Source organism: Anas platyrhynchos, chromosome 3 (assembly GCF_047663525.1).
Source record: "Anas platyrhynchos isolate ZD024472 breed Pekin duck chromosome 3, IASCAAS_PekinDuck_T2T, whole genome shotgun sequence".
NCBI lineage: Eukaryota > Metazoa > Chordata > Aves > Anseriformes > Anatidae > Anas > Anas platyrhynchos.
In genome coordinates, this window is record NC_092589.1 from 24301647 (window position 1) to 24320708 (window position 19062).

General features: G+C 41.6%; 1 long non-coding RNA gene across 9 annotated transcripts in view; it reads right to left on the reverse strand.

The window, feature by feature from the left end:
* Nucleotides 1–19062, reverse strand: part of LOC106019054 (uncharacterized) — a 177971-nt gene that overhangs the window by 119795 nt on the left and 39114 nt on the right. The window contains exon 4 of one of the 9 annotated variants that reach the window (XR_005264811.2): nucleotides 10582–12217. The exons of the other annotated variants lie outside the window; for them this stretch is intronic. This is a non-coding gene — a long non-coding RNA (uncharacterized lncRNA). Of the gene's footprint in view, nucleotides 1–10581; nucleotides 12218–19062 lie in introns of those variants that run through there. 9 annotated transcript variants of the gene reach the window in all.

Below are 19062 nucleotides of genomic sequence, written 5' to 3' on the forward strand. Positions count from 1 at the left end.
AAACTTTTATAGACTTCTTTCTAGTTATATACTAAAGACAATGCATGCAAGTTTTAGTTTTGTGCAATACACATCTTAGCAGAAGCAGTACCTTGAGCCCTGCAGCAAATGTGCTTCATCCACCTCCAGTTAAAATACGGGGAGTTTATCACCCACTGAACTCACAGTGCTTCAGGCAAAACCTCTCATGAGGCTGCAAAACAAATCTAAGACTTCAACGATATATTGTAAAACTCCTTTATGGATATTTTTACTGTCATGACTAATCATTTCTTGGCACCGTGAAAAGTTCCTGCATTTCCTCTGTAATCAGCTGTCAGTCAGGTGGGTGAAAGACTTGAAACCTCATCAGGCTCAGCAGTTTAATATATGTTATTTCTGAAATCTTGCAAAGGGTTGTGAAGAAATTGATCCCGTTCTTGGAGCTGTGTACACTTCAAAAACCAAGCTGCAATGCAAACTTTTTCTTCCCTCAGTTGTAGCTTTGAGATGGGAGAATCTGATCCCCTTAAAAGATCAAGTGCAATGTTTCATGTTCCAGGCCTCTCCAATGGTTTCCCTGCTGAATGCGATAGGCAGATTAAGAGCTTATTGTTAGGAAACAGTTATGTAAAGGTCATCTCAGGAGTAAATCTTTGAAAGTTAATGCTCTATTTATAGTTTCATTTGGTGACTTTTTATAGGATTTCCTAGTAATTTTGTTGTTTTCCACAGCATAATAACTACATATTATAATCATAAACTGATGATTAATTGCTCTGAGAGCCAAACACCATCAGCCATCAGTAACTGAGCTTAATACACAGAAGGGAACTCTCACTCAGTGTCGAACGCTGAGCATGTTTCTAGAGGATTCTGGTGCTGGTTCAGGAGAGAGCTGCCATACCTGCCCTAGTGACCCCATCTGCTACCTGCAAGCAAGGCAGATGAGAAACACTTACTACATTTTCAGGCATGGAATATTTAACAGTTTAGCAGTGCTATCACAAAGGCAGCCTGAAAGGTTTCCAAAAAGTGCTGTTTAATCATCACATCTAGTATCCTCAGAGTACAGAGGCTGGCGCTGAATGCCAAAAGAGTACAAGACTGGGCCCCACACTCACATCTTGGTGTAGCCTCTATTTTCACAAAGCACAGACATGCCCCTTCATACCTCCCTGTGCACTGACATGCCAGCATTTCTCCCTTTTTTACTGTTAAGGACTCACAAGAGTTTTGTTTCTCCTCACATGGGCTAGAGTGAGATGGGGGGAAGAGTTACATTGCTTCTTTTAATAAAGTCCAGAAAAATAAGGCAAGTCAAATTTTAACTCCTAGATGAACAGATTAAACTGTGCTGTAAATCTTGTATAGACACTCCGTAGTAAGCACTGTACAAAATAAAGAAGGGTTCAGCTGTGAAATTCAACTCTGCCTATGCACAGTCTCTCCTAGAGTTTAGCAGTACTCAGCTTCTGGGCCAGGCAGTTGCTGTTTCTCCCCATTAACAGCAGAGGTATCTGTCCCATCCTTTAAATTACAAACCAAGCCTAGAACCCAAATTTAAGGATTCACAGGCCTGGTGTTTTGATTTGGGCATAACTGTAGCTCTTAGAAAAAAAAAAATAATAATAACAATAGTAATTAAAATAAAAATTAAAAAAAAAAAAAAAAAAAAAGAAAGGCATTTTTTCCTTTAGAAAAACTGTTCCAGAACAGTATTAAGGAGAGAAGAGAAATTATTTTAGCTAACATCTAATGACTTCTGCAGGATACAGAGACTGCTAAAGTAATTGCATTTTATTGCAATATTATTTATTCATTGCAGAGACAACGGAGGACCAATGCAAGTAGGAAGGGTGTCTGGATATCAGTCTTTAGCAAAGATGGACAGCATATGCCAGTGCTGCGTTATATTGCATTAATGAGAGTGTAACGTGTGAATCAAGTGAGATCATCCTGTGGTGTTTGGGCCTCATTTGTAGTGTTAGATCCACCTTAGACAGGTACTGCATTTCATTTTGAAAGTGAAAACTAACCTGGAGTGGAAGAAAACTTGGTGGAAGGGTGATTTCCTTAAGGCTTGTACACTGCCTAGCACATCAGGAAATCCCTGGCCAAATACTTTACTTATGTACCCCTAAACACATGGGATACCTTACCCTTCTCAGTGCAAATCGGGATTGCTCTGCAAGGAGGGGAAGCACTACCAGTGGACAGTAAGTCAGTAAGGACCTGTGTCCTTGTGGAGAAGCCACCTACAGGTTAAGAGCTCTACCCTGGTACCAGCACCAAGCTGCCCTGCTCAGTGCAAAGGCCTTTGCCATAGTGCAGACACTCAACAAAGAGCAGAACTGAAGGGAAACATGGAAGAGCCCTGCAGATCTGGCTCACAGTGCTCAAAGGAATTATTCACTCTTATTATTCTCATTAGGTAAGGAGGACACTGCGAGAATGAAAGGATCTGCTCCCGGTTCAGTTTTGGTGCTTCACAACAAATTCCCCATGGCCAACAGGACAAGTTACAGACCAGACTGGCAACTAAAAAGGTTCAGCAACCTGGCAATATACTTAATAATCTGGCAAGTAGACTAAGCTACCACAGGAGGTAAATATTTTCCTTGGATTTTTTGCCTTTCTCTACTACGGAAAGGGATAAATTACATACAGGAAAAATTTTCCATTTGTGTGCTGCATCTGGTAGCACATGCTGCAAATGACTGATATCAAAAATAGTGATACTGTGGGATTTGAGCCCTATGCAGCTGACCGTGAATTTAAATGCAGTACCAAAACCCTCTCATAGAATAGGGGATCATTAAGATCTCCAGTCTGAAGAGGACAACTGCAAAACACAAAGGTGAAGTGACTTATCCACAAACATGCAAAGAGCACCAGCAGCTGATACAGGAACGGAGCTCATATCTGATGTGTGCCAGGATCATCAATTCCCCAAAGCCCTGCTTTTTTCCTCCCAGTGGGAATATAGCAATGCTGTTGAACCTAACTCAGAACTCCCGAAAATCTTTCAGTGAACAGTTTTGATGCAAGCAATGAAGCAATGAGAATTATCAGAATAGGTGGAAAAAAAAAAAAAAAAAAAAAAACAGGAGCCCTGTAAATTTCTGCAGAGTGCACATGAGCATGCTACATGCCTTCAAGTGTTTCCAAAGAACAACCTCAGGTAGAGTGCACAGGGCACTTGTACAAGGCACAAGAGATTCATCTCTATTTATTTCCCAGAGTATGGCAGAAGGAAACAAATTACCCCACTGACTATTTTTTAGATAACTGGATTTGAAAAGGAGTAGTCAAGCATTATGTAAATCATGCTAAGCACAAAGCCGCTCGAATAACAACATACTCCCTATTGCTTTTGCTTAACAGGAGTCTCAGAGAATTCAGCAATAATCAAATTATTTAAAACTGACCAGTGAGCAAAACTTCAAAACCATTTTCATTGCAAAACATTTGCCTGCAATTTAATAATAATAAGGACACTGCTTTAAAAAGAAAAAAAGAAAAAAAAAAAAAAGCAACTAAACCAGAATTACTGTGGAACCCTTACCTTTGAAATTGTCCCATTCTTGAAGCCATAAAAAAATAAAAAGAGAGCAGGAATGAGAGACTTATGTAAACCCATTCACAGTGTAGTCAGAAGTATGAGAGAAAAATGTCAATACTTGTCAAGTTAGATCTAACAGACATGAGAAACTGGCCACAGATGAAAACAGAAGCAGACAACTGCATTCATATTAACATGGGAAAAGTGTCCAGAGCTTCTTACCTTGCTCTTCTTTGCAATGGTGTAAAAGCAGGAGGAAAGGTTACACTGGGAAATTGGAGTGGCTCTGATAGCCAACTGTGAGCACATTTATTCGTTTGGTTTGGAGCAGGCTGAAGGCCAAGTGAACTGCAATGTGTATCCAGATTTGTGCAATCTCCAGAGTGAGGGTGCAAACCCAGATGCAGAAAGATGTTCCTCATCCCTGTCGGGCTCAGGCCTCACATCCTACAATGTCTGGCATAAGCCAAAATGAAGACACTAAATTTTATGGAGATTATCAGTTTGCTTCTGAGTTAGTGAGGTCTTCCAGGAAACTTGTCTCTACAGCTTCACCTGTTGTGTAAATACATTTCTGTTTGCAAGTGGTTTAACCTTTGGAGTCACAGAATGTAAAGGATTGGAAGGGACCTTGAAAGATCACCTAGTCCAATTCCAAGAACACAGTAAGAAGCTTCAGAAGCCCATACTATGCAGGCAGACGGAGTCATTCTCTGCCCACTAAATGCTAGACACTTATGCAATCGTGGGTTTCCCATCTGTCATGGGAAAGAGTTCCCTCTAATGACAAGGACTAACAAACCTCCTGAAGTCTGTAAACACACAGCCTCCAACTTCACAGCTTCAGCCTGCCCAGAGCTGTCCTACGCTGACAGCTTATATCTTAGGCGTGTAATGGAAACTTGGAGGTCGGGTGACTTGTGTTCATTCTCCATCACACCAGCATAAATAACAGCAACAACTGAAGCCCCAGCTGCACAAGCAGCAGCATTGCTTCCTCTCTGCCCTGCACAATGAAGTTAGGTATCACCTGTGAAGCATTAAACATGCACGTATTTATTGGGTTGCTTTAGAATGGAACAGGAAGAAGACAGAAGAAGTGGTATCTGGATTTGCCGTGATTTTATTTGGATTTCTTTCAAAGTCTCCCAACCTCCTTTTAAGGTTTTAACAGTGCTAATACCTGATGGCACGGACGGCTTTCTAGCTTCACATGCCAGATGACAGGATGTCATTTTTGCCTTGGTTACCCTTTGAAAATCATATTACACCTCTGTTTCTCATGCTGCCCTGATTGCTTATAACTGAGTATTTGGCACAGAAGCGAGTGTCTGCAGCAGCAGGCATTCCTGACTGCAGCAAAAGGACTTTGTCCACAACGTGGGCAGGATTAAAGAGGTCTTGTATGGATCAGCAGCAATTCTTTGCTCATCTGCAGAGACACTGGTAAGAGCTTACCCAGCACTGAATAAGGAAACAAAACTAAAAGATAATATATGGCATTTGAGGGCTGGTTTTTTTATAACCACTGTATCCATATGTGAATTATCAAATGTGCTAAAGGAGCATGAATAGAATCCAGAGACAAGTGCCAATTCATACACATTGCAGGTTGCACAGTGAAGGCTTCAGCATCTCTAGATGGGAAATTGAGGTATCAAAAGGCAGATGCCAGTCAGGAAATGAAACATCTGCAAGTTCATTTGAGGTGAAGAATTTTGCCAGAGAATGCGTTCACATGAAGGCAGCAACCAGGCACTGTGTGGTTGGTCTCTGAATTCAAAGTGATAAGCCAGCTAAATGAGTTCCTTCAGCTCTCTGAAATGGCTCGAATTAATTAACGTTCAACTTCCTTCTAGTGCATGATAAGATGCATGCAGTGAGGATTGAATTAAAAGAGAAAAATGTAAAGGACTAATTATGTTTACAATGCTGTGCTGCAGCACAGCAAGCTAAGAGATTACCTAAGCACCGGAGTCATCGAAGAGACCTATATTTTATAAGAGATGTTTTCTTTGTTATTAGAAAACCCAAACAATGCGATTTGTCAAGTGGTGCAAATCAGTTATGTAATTCTTCTCAGATAGCCTCTTGATCGTTAAAAATGGACAGCTAAAACCTAAGAGAATTCAAGTTTGTTTGGAAATAACTTATTTATCACTAGTACAACATATCCCAAATATTGACATTTAACCTGCTCCAGAAAGCTAAAGTGCAGTTGTTCTCCCCATCAGCAAGACAGGGCGCACACACACACACAGAAAAGGAAAAGCACTTGGGCCAGTTCACCCAGTGAATCGTTTGTCAGAGCCAGTATAAGCAAAGTCTGAAAGTCTTTGTGTCTCAAAGACTTTGTCTCTGTGCTCCCCCGTGTACTGGACAAGAAAGCTACAGGTTGTGCTTGTAATGTCACTCTGCAGCCATCATGACATCAGTTGCCTTTAATCTATTCACAAGCTTTTCGACAACATCGGGCAGGTGCAATTAGACAGCTACGGCTCATGGACTGGTAGGAAATAGAAATAAAAATTTATCAGCCTTTCTACTAGCAGCACCTCACCAAGAAATGAAATTTTACAGTGCCAGTTGTAAGAGCATCACTAAAGCCGTCTCTTCCATGACCTTGAGATTTTATCACCAGGCAGCAGAACAAAATCTGATAAATCTTCTGGGAAAAAGTTATGAATAAATAACCTGCATTTTGGATGGTGTGTGTGTGTGTCTCATACACAAGTAAGGCACATAATACAAATAATACACAGATTCCCCCCTTCCCCAATACTAGCTTAATTTTTAATGCATTATTTTGGTTGCATCAGAGCCCTTTTTTATTATTAATAAAGGATTATTTTTACTGCAACATGTTCTCCAGCCTCCAGACTGCATCCAGGAGACCATAAAAACACCTAAGAGTGCTCCTGGCAAATGTGTTCTAAAAGATGCTCCCTGTCTGCCATGAGGCATGAATAAACTAAATAATGTGGATGGAGAGAGTTATTTTCATGGCTTTTCTGAAAAATGGGGGCCAAGGTTCTCCTATTTCTATGGGAATTACACGCAAAGTGCTTCACCTGTGGTCATGTAGAAAGTTAGTGGCAGAAGTGGAAACAGAACCCAGATTTAATTCCCAGCTCATTTTTCTAATCTCCTTTCCCTTCACATTCATTATGAAGATTCGGATTACATCTAGGTGGCAAGAACATATCAAAAAAAATGGGCATCTTTCTTTTCATTAAAGAGAAAGAAGGCAAGACACCAAAAAGATCTGAGATGTAGAAACCTTCATAAATTTAAGTTTCCCCTACCTCTTCCCAACAGAGCTCTCCGTGCAGGAGGTACAGGTCTCTGCAGGAGGTGCTCTGGGGAGCAGCGCCAGTTCTCCATCCTTTATAGCAGTCACCATACTCAGTCAAATCTCTCCGTCCACAGCCACTGTTTGTGAGTGCTGCTGGGGCAATGCAGCACTGGTGCTTTGTGCTGTCTTCCCAGGAGCTCCTTTTGCAACTTGTCATAAAACAGTGTAACTTCCCACATCTCTCATACTGCTGCCTGTAGTTTGGCTGGTTTTCTGCCTGCTTCTTGTGTTGTTTTCATTCATGAGAACAAGATCAGGACCCCATCATTCCTACTTGTCTCCTGGATTAGCTTTGCTTACACTTCAGCATCTGATATTGCATATGTGGCTCTTTTAACCTCTCTTGGGATACTCTGGTCCCGATAAAGCTCACTTGCTCTCTGGAAATACTTCCCTAGGGTTGCACTTTTCTCACCTTATGATCTCTCCAAGGGTTTCCTCATCTGCCAGGCATCAAAGCTTCTCTTGTCTCTTAAGACAGGAAGGGTTTTACCTACCAGCCCCTTATAATCCCAAATGCTGACGTATTGAGTTTCACTGGTATGTTGCTTAACAAAAAGCATGAGATTTCTTCTCTGTTAAAAACACAGGAAAACTCTAGATATGGAAACAATAGCATCTAATTCGACTACTGCCCAAGAAACACATCATAGGTTTACCCATCATCTTTTACTTTCAGTAGCCTCATAATACTCCTCAACCACAATTCTCAAAGGGTACTGCCGTAGATAAATTTTCAGAATGCACAGTGGAGACAAGAAAAGCACACTGTGAAAACGCATGTGTTATTTTTATGATCAGAATTGACAAAATCTCATTGCTAGTTTTATAATAGCCTGCTAAAGCCATAAAAGAGAAAAGAAAAAAAAAAAAAGATGGGGGATATCTGTATGTCAGTGCTTTGGCATCAGCTTCATGGTATGGAATATACGAGCGAGCATGCTATTGCTCTGTTCTCAAAGCTCACTGCACAATTACATGCTACAGATTTATCTGCCAAGCTGCAAATACTTCTTTTACAGCTACCTCAGAAAAAGCTTTTACTCATTCCAGTGTATTGAACTCGTGTATGGGTCTGCTCGGAATAACATTGGCAACCGTTTCTTCTAGCACCATCTTTTCGGTAAATTCTATTGAGTTTGGGCAAATAGATGGGCTCTTCACCAAGCACAATGTTGTCTTTGTCCAGGCGCATGAATCTGTTCCTGAATTTTCAATGTGTTTCATAGATTAAGGACAGAAAATGCCATCTGCTACTCTGCTGCTGCCGCACACACAGAGTTGCTGCGTGTGCTGTTTCTGAGGGTTTGAGGTTATGGCCTTTCTCCGCTGCTTGGGAAAAATATGCAATGTATGTCATAAAACCAGTTACATTGGCTTCTTTGTAGTTTATCCCACATTGCCACTGTCTGCCAGGGGGTTTCCTGCTCACCAGCAGCCAACGAAATGGTTCTCCTCTTACATATCATGTGATAACCTGACCAGCTGTAATGGTTTTACCAGGCACTGGTATCCAGCAGTGCCTGCCAGCTACAAAGATACCTACTGTGCTGCCAGAAACAAGTGCTTATGCAATTCTCCCGACTTCTTCTGGGCTTCAGCTCATCTTTGGTCTGAAACACAAGAGTGTAGATGCAAAGCTTCAGCACTGGCAGTGCTGTCTGCAGGTAGTCACCCATTGATGAGAAAGCACAAGGACATACACACAACATGGGAAGGAAAACACAATCTTTGATCAACCTGCACATGGCTTGGGAGGGCCTGGTTTTTGACAGGAGAACTCACGTGCATAGCAAAGGAAGAATACATGTCAAGAAACAGATAGCACTGCCTCAGGACAGTCAGCCAGACATCACTAACAGCAGCAGCAGGGACACACAGATGAACTTCTCTCTTTCTAATATGAGAATTTCAAATGTCACTCCAGCCCATATTATGATTTTAAACCTTTCGCTTCTTCGCAAGAAATGACTCAAAGCACCCAAGACCCAGGAATGGACAACCACACAAAGTTGGACCAGTACTACATGCGTTAGAACCAGTGCCACCAAAAAAGCATGAAAGGTGTTAGTAATGGGTGACTCCTCCCAGCTGGAGACTGAGACCCGAGAAGGAGAGCAATGGATCAGGTGAATGACTGGCTGTGCGGCTGGGGCCACTCTCAGGTATTGGGGTTCTGTGATCCCAGATGCACCTTTGAGACTGGGCATGTTGGCACTGGATGGGGCACACCTGACCAGGTGGGGCAAGAGTGTTCTGGGCAGCAAGCTGGCTGGAACATCCCCAAATGTAATAAATCAAGTAGGAAGGCAGGAAACCAACATGGCTAAGCAAGGACCTGCAGGTCAAAATGAAGTTTAAAAAGCAAATGCACAGGCAGGGGAAGCGGGAACAGGTGGCTGGGAAGAGTACAGGGATGCCATGGTCCCACATGGCATTCTGGAAAGATAAGCATTTGAAGGGTGGACCATTTGGTGGATAAGGCAGTGTTCAGCTCTATAAGCTCTATGTTCAGGCAGCGGCCAGTGATATGTGGTGTCCCTCACAGGTCTATCTTGGGGCCACTACTTTTTAATATCTTTATCAATGACATAGTGGAATCAGCAAGTTTGCAGATGACACCAAGCTGAGTGGTGAAGTCAATACAAAACAAGGGAGAGATGCCATCCAAATGGACCTTGACAATCTTGAGAAGTGGACCCACATGAACCTAATGCAGCTTAGTAAGTCCAAGAGCAAGGTGCAGCACCTGGGTCAGACCAGTCCCAGATGTGAGTACAGACTGGGAGAAGAACTCATTGAGAGCCTCTCTGCAGAGAAGGATTTGGGAGTACAGGTGTATGAGAAGCTTGACATGAGCCAGCAGTGCATACTTGCAGCCCAGAAGGCCAACTGCATCAACAGAAGAGTAGGCAGCAGGGTGAGGGAGGTGATTGTCCCTCTCTCCTGTACCCTTGTGAGGCCCCACTTGGAGTTCTACATTCAGGTCTGGGGCACCCAGAACGAGAAGGATGTGGGGCTGTTGATGTGGGTCCAGAGGAGGGCCACAGGTTGCCCGGAGAAGTTGTGGACGCCCCATCCTTTACGCTTTTTTCCCAGACCCTGGGAAACCTGACCTCACGTCCCTTCCAGCCCACGCCATTCTATGATTCCACGATCATGGACTGGTCACCATCAATAGATAAGAGAGGAAGGAAAAGTAGAACGCAGATATGAATACTTCAGAAACTTAACTAGAGCAGGTGCATCTGTAAATGGGATGTGCAGAGAAGGAGGATTATTACTTTTCTGATTAGTTCACTATCTCTAGCGACCACCTGAAAATCAGGCCTCTCCAAACTGTCATGACGAGCACTGCAAATCACTACTTTGAAAATCTTGACCTAAAAAGCAAATGTGTATTTTTAAATAATTAATAGCATTCTCTAAATGGAATTTTCCAGCCCAGAATGAGATGTACAGCTGGGTTCCCTAGAGAAGAGGTATTTATAATGGAAACACTGACACAACCAAAATGATAATGTATTGAGTAGCAATAAAGCTTAACACATGCTTAGTTTTTTTTTTTTTTTAATCAAATTGGACCTGTTCCCACAAAAACATCATGCCACTCTTCTAGTTTGCTTGACCTCAGTTTAAACATCTCTACAGCTTACAAAAAAAACCAACACTGACAGTCCAAGTGGTTTCAAAATCTAATAAAAAATACAAGTACAAAATACAAAAAAATACATGTACATAAAGAGGAAGGCTTGTACCCATCAAAAAGGGCTGGTTATCTCTGCTGTCACTTTTTAGTAACGTCCTTGTCCTTCATCAACAGGATGCTTTCATCAATTTCCATGAGACCAGGAGCCCATCCTCTGCATTCTGTCATGACTTAGACATGTGAGAATGGAAATCAAATGGCTGGTGATAAAATTCGGGGAAGGGAAGATAGAAAGTTTCCACCAAAATGCCAGTTTTTCAGCCAGAAATCAAAATACCCCAGCCAAAACCAGTAACAGCATATATACTTCCTTCACTCAGGAACCACGGGTGATCCTGCCTTACATTAACCATACTATTATAACCATTAAAATTTTATATACATTACCATTAAAATTTTTCTAAACTCTCTACCAGATTCATCATCCTGTTCTCAACGATGGGCTAGACTACTTGTGTGTCAGACTCCACTTGCCATGATGAACTACAGTTTCTTCTTTGTGACAAGAACAAACACAGCCCAAGAAAACCACTGATACATTTGTCACATTCATGATGAAAAGCTTTCAGTGGAAATATAAACCAGATATTTCCCTTCTGGAGCTTAATGATCTTCTGAGGATATAAAACTGCATAGCCACAAACGTCTGTTCAGTCATCCTACCCATTCTGTTCCCCTTATACTCAAAAGTCTCATCTTTGCTCAAATGAGAAGGGAAACAAGACACTTCTCTAAGTATGCTTCAATATATTTCAGGAAAAGTCTCCTTTTAAATGACACCATTCAGCATTTTAAAGCCTAACAGCATAGACTTACTTACTCTGAAATATACCATGATTAAGTTATAGACCCAAAACATAACACTACAAAAATATGTTACTGTAAAACAATCTAGTAAGTGGCAAGAATCGTTTTGTAAAGGCATACCACAGTGGCTACAGACAAGAAATTCCTTCAGTGTCAGAGAAATGTTGAAAGATGAATCAGGAAACTGCTACATCAGCATCATCATGAATAATAAATTACATGCTGTAATATTTCCCTGCAGTGCTCTGAAGCCAGTCAAGAGGGTAAAAAATAAAAATAAAAATAAAAATAAAAAAAGAGAATAACATGAAAAAAAAAACTTTTAACTGTATAACATCAGTCCTTAATATACCATTTAAATTACATTAGTGCTGAATTCCATAAATAAATAAATAAACAGAAGATTCAAAAAGTGCAGCTGAGCACATTTTATCTTGACGTAAGTCCATGATGTTTTATTCATCTGATGAGAAGAGAGAGCAGCTTGCAGCTATCCGGGGAGAGCTGTTACGCACACGTGGGGAAGCAGAAGAACAGGACGCAGCTCAGCAAAGCTGTTACACAGCAGAGATGCAGGGAGGGGAGCGGAAGGGGAAAAGTCTATTTTTCTTTAGATGTTCAGGTGGCTTCAGTGGATATTTGTTAATCAGGGCAAGAACTATTTATTCCAGAAAGGAGGAAAGACAGCCACTCTGTGGAAAGCAAAATAAGTGAAGCTCGGGATGGAGCAGACTGCTGATTCTGTCCAGTGGCAAGCACGAGGTGTCCCTAAGCCACACCATTACTGATGGCAGCCACGTGCCTAAGGAAGAGCAGAGAGCAAATCTCGGTTTAGAGGAGGGCGTGCAACATTCCCTATGGGATTTATTTTCACGGGGCCATTTACCCTCACCTTCTGCAGAGTACAGAGGTATCTATCACATGGGGGGAAATTGGAGAGGTGTTTCTCAGGCATGTAACACCTGTCTGCAAGATCAGCACCCTACAATCAGACTACTGAGGCAAAGAATGGTGTTTGCTACAGCATGACGTGCATCTTTTGTGGTAACTGCCCCTGAGGGAAAAAATAGTGGTGTTTAATAAACAGAGCAGGCTGCAGTGACAGAGGGCATCATAACTTCTGCAGAGCAACATCGTTTCAGAAATGAGCTGCAAAACCTCCCATTAAACTCAAGAGCGGCGGCTAACAGCACTTCTGAGAGGCAGGCCATGCTATGTAAGCAGTCGTGAACCTTTGGAGATTCAAACATCCTAAGTAATAAGCTGAAAAACGCAGATGATAATACAGAAAAGAGAAAAAAAAAGCAGGACAATCTTTGCTGTAAAGTAACAGCAACGAAGGGCAATGACAAGTTTACTGCAGATTGCAGCATGAAATGATCTCCCTTATGAACCAGAGGAAATAATATCCAGGAGATGCAGAAAAGATCTGATCTTATGTTCCAGTTCACTGACCTTCTGTTTCGTTTACACTAGCCACACATAGGTGTAATTGCACATGGGGACTTAAGAGCGCAATTTAAAACAACAGCAAGAAAGAACTAGCAGGAAAAAAAAGAAAGAAGTAATGCTGCCTCCAGACATCTCTATTTTTCATATTCATAATCTTCCTGTCCACGTACCAAAGAACAGGTTATAACAGCAGGAGGCCATGCACTTCTACAGGAACTCTGCAGGAATATGAGCCATACTCCAACTGCTATACACGTGGGTTTGATAGATGGGCCACGTGGTGGGTAAGGAATAGCCTGGATGGTCACGTTCACAGAGCTGCTGTTAATGGCTTGATGTCCAGGTGGAGACCAGTGACGAGTGAGTGGTGCCCTCAGGAGTCTGTATTGGGACCGTATTTAACATCTTTTTTGGTTACGTGGGCAGTAGGATTGAGTGCACCCTCAGCAAGTTTGTAAATGACACCAAGCTGAGCAGTGCAGCCTTACAGTGGCTTTCAGTACCTTCAGGGGGCCTACAGGAAAGATGAGGATGGATTCTTCATCAGGGCTTGCAGTGATAGGACCAGTTTAAAGCTAAAACAGAGCAGATTTATATTAAATATTAAGAAGAAATTTACCCAGAGGGAGCTGAAGCACTGGAACAGGTTGCCCAGAGAAGTTAGGGATGCTCCAACCATGAAACTGTTCAAGCGTAGGTCGGATAGGGCTTTGGCAACCTGACCTAGTGGGTGGCATCCCTGCCCACGCAGAGGGTTTGGAACTAGATGAACTTTAAGGTCGCTTCCAAGCCAAGCTAATCTATCATTCTGCCTTATCACCTAACCTGAACTTCGGGGTTTCCCATGGCACCTCAGAACCAGAGAAGAATGAAATCAGTCAAGTCACCTACTTCATCCAGGGCTGCCAGACCCTGGCTTCACACATCTCCATCAGGGAGCAGACAACCTTCCCAGATGCCCTAGAGGTACACACATTGTGTACCCACCTCTCTTCCCTTCCAGGCTGAAAAGACAGTCTTGAGTCATTACTCACACAGAAGCTATTCCATATCTATGGTAACCCTTTAAGGCTTACTGCCCTTCTCTGAACCTTTTGCAGCTTTAATATATCCTTTAGAAATGAAGAGAACAGCACACAGTAATCAAAGATTGTGTGAATCATAGATCTATAGAGTGGCACAGTGACATTTTCAATTTTGGTCTCAATTCCTTTCCCAGTCTTTGCAAATGTTTGATTTGCCTCTTCAACAGCTGCTGTGATACAGGTATCCCCAAATGAGCATCACGAAAAAAAATTATTTTATACTCCTCTTAATAAGGTTCACCATGGGCAACACCGCAGAAAAAGAATGTTTTCATTTCAAAAAGAAGTATTTCCAGGCAGATATTCTCCCACCTGTGCTCCGTTGTGAGAATAAGGAGATTAATAAACATAATTAGAGCATTCTAAGTGCAAGAAGGAAAAATACCAGAGGATCCTCAGCTCTCCATCCCTGGCATCTGACGTAAGCTGAAACTTTTGAGAATGAAGGGGTGGTGTAAACAGGCAGCTTTAACTGACATTACTAATGGAAGCCTAAGGAAAAAAAAAAAAAAAAAAAAAAAAAAAAGAGGTTTGGTGGGGCCTCTCTCTCTGCACTCCTTTTTATTGAATTTGCCCCATTCCTTGGCCTTCTCTACAGACACAGTGCCCAGCCACCCTGGGCAGGGCCAAGCAGGATGGCAGTGCTCTTTGGCCTGCCCCACACAGCTGCTCCCCAGAGAGTGTGTCCAGCCTGTGATACTTCAGGCCTGACGTTCAGCTTCTTGCAAACAAATCACAGAAATGCTGGCATTAGGAACTCACAAGCCCCTGCCTGTCCTCTCTCATGTGAAGCACTGCATGCTAGGATCTGTCAGCAGCATCACAGGAAGACTCCATGAGTGCACAGTTGGCTATAAAGGTTTTTACACCACTTATATTACTGTTATCCCCCAAGAGTCACAGTCACCAACGTGAAAATTTCAGGACGAGCTGATGTTGTGCCGATGCATTTCTTTTACAACCTTCCTGTCTCAAAACAGCGTGGATATAGTTCCCTGCAGCTGAAGGATATGATAGAGCAATGATCAGCGTGGTCTGGAATTTGGCAATACAGAGACAACCTAATAAAATAGATAAAGAAACAGCTGACAGAAGAAAATAGTTATCTGCTAAAGCATTTCCTCTTAGTACACAGAAGCCAAAAGCAAGAGACACCAGCAAGGAGAAGCAGTACTCTTGGGTGCTAAAGCCCAGGAAATGAGTGCCAAGAACAGCACCAATGGGACAATTTGAGAAACATCTTGTTTCATCAGGTCTCAGAAAATTATTAAAAGCAGAGTCTTTTGCAGAAATGAGCCTGTCTAACAAAAGCAGCCATAGCAGACAGTCTATGTTCCTTCAAATGCCTGATTTCCTGATATCACCCCTTCTCTAATCTCTGACCAATGGCCTCCTGTCTGGCATCAGAAATAGCATGTCCAGGAGGACTAGGGAAGGGATTGCGTGCAGTGTGGGGACCCTCACTACAATAATTAGTTGAGTTACGCAAGCACATGCAGAGAAAAGCAATGAAGCTGGTGGAGGGACTAGAAAACAAGATATAAGTGACTGAGGGACTTGGGATTGTTTAGCCTGGAGACGAGGAGGCTGAGGGAAGACTCTTTGCTCTCTACAACTATCTAAAAGGAGGTTTCAGTGAGGAGGGTGTTGGTCTCTTTTCTCAGATGAGAAATGATAGGACATGAGGAAAATGGTCTCAGGTTGCATGAGGGGAGGTTTAGGTTGGTTATTAAAAAGAATTTCTTCACAGAGAGGGTGGTCAAGCATTGGAAGAGGCTGCCCAGGAAAGCGGTGGAGTCCCCATCTGCAGAGGTATTTAAGAGCCGTGTGAATGTGGCACTCAGAGACATGGTTTGGTGATGGTCAGGCTGATAGTTGAACTTTGTGATCTTTAAGGTCTCTTCCAACCTAAGATGATTTTATGATATGAGTAATCCTCCAAGTAAAAAGAAAAAAAGGAAAAAAAAGTTCTGATCTTTTTTAATGTGGAACCAGGCTGACAAGTATGACATAGCCTCCTGAATACAAGAAGTAATCATATACAGCTTTCAAAAGTACCTTTGCCACTTGAAATTCTAAATCCTGCAGACCTTCAGTAAGAATTAGCATCAAATTTTCATAAGCACTGAGGAATTTATGCAGCATTTTTGTAACTCAAATTATTTTGAGCTTACAATGACATACAATGATGCAAGACCATGAAGATTGAGTTCCTTTACCACTGCTGAGAATGGAACCCAAGGATCCTAAACCATGTCTGTAGTGGTGGAATTCTTTTTTTTTTTAAAAAAAAAAAAAAAAAAAAAAAGAACATGTCAGGCACACATCCCCTTGAAATATTTTGTTCTCCTAAGTGTCCTGTATAAATCTGACCACACTGGCCAGGTCTTCAAATAAAGTAACTTAGAAATCAGAATACAGTAAGACAGATGTTCTTAAAACCCAACCCTCTCTTCTCCAGCTCCACCTCATCATACTGATCTATTAGCTCCATATATCACCCTGGCACTGCTCTCCTAGTGATGACTTACAATGCATTTGGCAGTGGCAGTAAGAACCCCCAGGGAACCTATTTTCTTTTGATATCATTATTTTTCAATGTTATAAATGAAGTATTTAATAAAACCAGAAAAGCACAGCTTGGAGAACCATGGAAGAAGGAGGAGTGTTAAATCTTGGCCTATACTGTAGGTGGCTCACACAACTGAGATGCCTCAAGATGAAGGTAAGGAAGTGGTAGGCCACATTACAAAACGTTCTCCCAGCTTTCAGCATGGACACAGTCTAATAAGTGCCATGTATTTGCAATTCCTGGTTAGTCTACCTGTCTGCTCAGTAGTAGTCAGGGCCAGACTTGAGATGTGCAGCTGGACAAACCACATGAACTGCGGGGACACCTGGAAGTGCCACAGGCAGCCTCCCACTCAGTCACAGCCAAGCGCAAACTGAGCTGAAACAGAGTACGTCAGCACCCAGGCTGATTTTCTAGAGATCAGTTTAAACAAAATACTTTAAGCTCTATTTTCAGATTTAACAGGGCTCCTGCCTTACAGCCCTTCAGCTGTTCTGCTAAGATGGCAAATTAGGTCAGAGTATGAGTCTGCAATAATGAAACCTAAGTTGTTTGTAAGAGTACTTCAGTTTCCAGACCCAGGAAACTGCTTCTAGTTCACATGATGAAAAATAATCTTCTGAGACAGGTGCAGCTGTAACATACTTATCTTGTTTAAATCTGGAATTTAAAAGTTTTTTGGTTGTCAGCACAGCAAACAGAAGTGCTTCTAGGGCCCTTGATCTTATTGTGGATCTGGTTCCTACCACCAAATTTCTCTATATTGTGATTTCCCTCAATTTGATTTACCAATGAAACTGAACTTATCAAGAGATCTAAACAACCCCGTGAAAAGGTGTCCATACTAAAAAATACCACATTTCAGAGTGTATATGGGAGAAAAAAAAAAAAACAGAGACAGATCTCAGGGGACGAGAAGGAAAAATATGCTCTGAAGAAAGTTGCCAAGTAGATGATAAAATTAAAATTGGATTTCAACAGGCTTATCATTTCAAACCTAGCCGAAGTTAATTAAATGTGATCAATAGCACACATTTTATCTCCAAACAGTTAGAAACCACAGTTAAAACCTACATGCATTGCTATTCATTACAGTTCATTTTAAGAGATTTAGATTTAAAATACAGAGCCCTCTTAAAAGCACTGGTCGCTTTTAGCTTACATGTCAGTTTCTGTCCTCCTTTAACCTATTTTTGTGAGCCTTTAAATCTCATGTTCCTCTCTTTTTTAAAAAGAATATAGCCTTACATAATTTCCTAAAATTTTGACTGTATTTTCCAGTATGTGTGCCCAACTGCAGAATCTCAAATTCTTAGCTAAATGCCTACATGAGGCCAGATTTTTAAGGGCAAACAATCCATCAGTTACAATTGTTCCTAGAACCCAACTGGTGTCTATTTCACTTTTTAAATCTTAACTTGTGGCTGAATTCCACAGAGGAGCTGGGAGCTCATAACACAGCACTAATTGTGTGATATAATTCAGCTTTAACTAGCCATCTCCTTGACACTTCTTAAAATAATTTGTCTAAAATTCATGTAAACCCATTTAATTACAGAATCAGTCAAAGAAATGTAGCTACATATCAACAGTCTGGAATTTTAAATAGCTCTATTTCTAATCTTAAATCTAGACAGACATCACCAATCACCCTGAAAGACACAAATATGGACAAGCTGGATGTTCCTGCATGTTTGGAGGACTATAATATGCTGGCCTAAATGGCAATAAAAGAAAGGGTTGTGATCACAAAATCCTTTAGTGTTTGGTGCCAGAATAACAACAGAAATTGGTGGGAAGTAGGAAACCTCAAAGGCCACAGGTTCTCTACAAAGCATCAGTCTTTTGGGGCCATTTTAGTTACAGCTTGGAAAAGAGGGTCTTCACTATTTTCTCTGTGAAATAGCAATCTGTCATGTCGCAGAGAATCAGAAGCTGTAGTCCCTTTTTAAATTTCAAATATCCATTCAAGACCAGGCTACAGGAATTCTTTATTAATGTAGGATCAACAGGGTCATCACTATTTCAAACAGTGTCAGAGGCTGAGCCTGTTAAAAATACATACTTTGTGAAGAGCCTGTCTCTTTAAACAGATGAGTAAGCAAAACCCCTGTAAGTCTAGAAGCAGTAATACAGCAGAGAAGTATTCTGCATGTGTTAAGCCATTGTACTACACAGCAATCTAATCACCAAGTGTACAGGATTTACCTCAAAGATATTTTCTAGACACAAGTTTCAAGAAAGAAGCATTCCCATCCTTCTGCCTGTCATAGCAAGGTTTTGGCTGAGGACATCCTAGCTTTCCCCTGAGTTATTCACTCTTCAGTTGTACATTATTTAAAGTATCCAGTGCTATTCCTCCTTCCCCAATAGCTTCAAAGGCAGAAAACACTGTACCTATTTGCAGCATTTATTCACCAAGGTTTATGTGGTAATCTGAGGAAAACAGATCAAGGGAATCATTTTTAGATGCAGTGCTGGAAGCTGCTCAGGGCAGACAGGGATTGAATATGCTTTTTCCCTTCAAACATTACTGTA